The sequence below is a fragment of the Aplysia californica genome, unplaced genomic scaffold, assembly GCF_000002075.1.
Source record: "Aplysia californica isolate F4 #8 unplaced genomic scaffold, AplCal3.0 scaffold00224, whole genome shotgun sequence".
Lineage (NCBI taxonomy): Eukaryota > Metazoa > Mollusca > Gastropoda > Aplysiida > Aplysiidae > Aplysia > Aplysia californica.
In genome coordinates this window covers 1021786-1022951 of record NW_004797494.1, presented here as the reverse complement: position 1 = coordinate 1022951, position 1166 = coordinate 1021786, and positions in this window count along the sequence as shown.

Sequence of the window (1166 nt, the reverse complement as noted above, 5' to 3'; positions counted from 1 at the left end):
CACACACACACACACAAACACACTCCCTCACTCACTCACTCACATCTCTATTGTCCCCGTCAACACCCTGTTCGTGAGCCTACGTTATGATGCTACGTAAGCTCTCAAGTGGATGCGCGCTACGTTAGTGAGCGACTAGAAGCGCTTGGCTGCACAGTAGTTGTGTCGTTTGTTCCTGTGTTTGGTGTCGGCAAGTCCCAAAACACAACACGTCACTCCTCGTCAAAACAAACACAAACATGTGTCATGGTGTGGTGGAATCAGGCGCTCGTCAATTTTTAGGCATATGGAGTTATTGGTATGGACTGCCCAGTTTATCACAGACCTAGTTTGTCACAGGCCCAGTTAGTCACCACGCAAACTACAGTTAGTCACAGGCCCAGTTAGTTACAGGCCCAGTTTGTCACATGACAAACTACATTTAGTCACAGGGCCAGTTAGTCACAGGACAAACTACAGTTAGTCACAGGCCCAGTTAGTTACAGGCCCAGTTTGTCACAGGATAAACTACAGTTTGTCACAGGCCCAGTTAGTCACCAGGCCCAGTTTATCACTGGCCCAGTTTGTCACAGGACAAACTACAGTTAGTCACAGGCCTAGTTTGTGACAGGCCCAGTTAGTCACAGGCCCAGTTAGTCACAGGACAAACTACAGTTTGTCACAGGCCCAGTTTGAATTGAATTTTATTTTTCAATTGTTTTTAACGAAAGAACATCCATTGTAGAAATTTTACGGAGTAATTTAAATTTGCTTTGATTTGCATACAAAAAGGAAGAAATATTGAACAACACAAACTGAATTGACATTTTAGAGGGACTTTAGGGCCCCTGACTAACTGGGCTTGTGACAAACTGGACCTGTGAGTTGTCTAGATGTCTTTCTGTCGTTGAAAAAATGCCCATCTATCTTGAATAGAAGTCGATATATTTGACTTTGGAGAAGGCGTGGTCGCCTGGTTTCAAAGGTTGAATTAGCGAGAAAATGGCCCCCGAAGTTTGGTTATTTCCATAGCTTGACAGTTGACGGAAAGTGGAAACTTACCTTTTAGTGCCTTTGATCAACGTTTTTCAGTAAAAACTCCACCCAGAAATGTGGTCTTAATTGAACAAAAATTATAGTATTAAGCCTTAAAACAAAAATTCGATAAAAATTGCCGAACTAGAAGA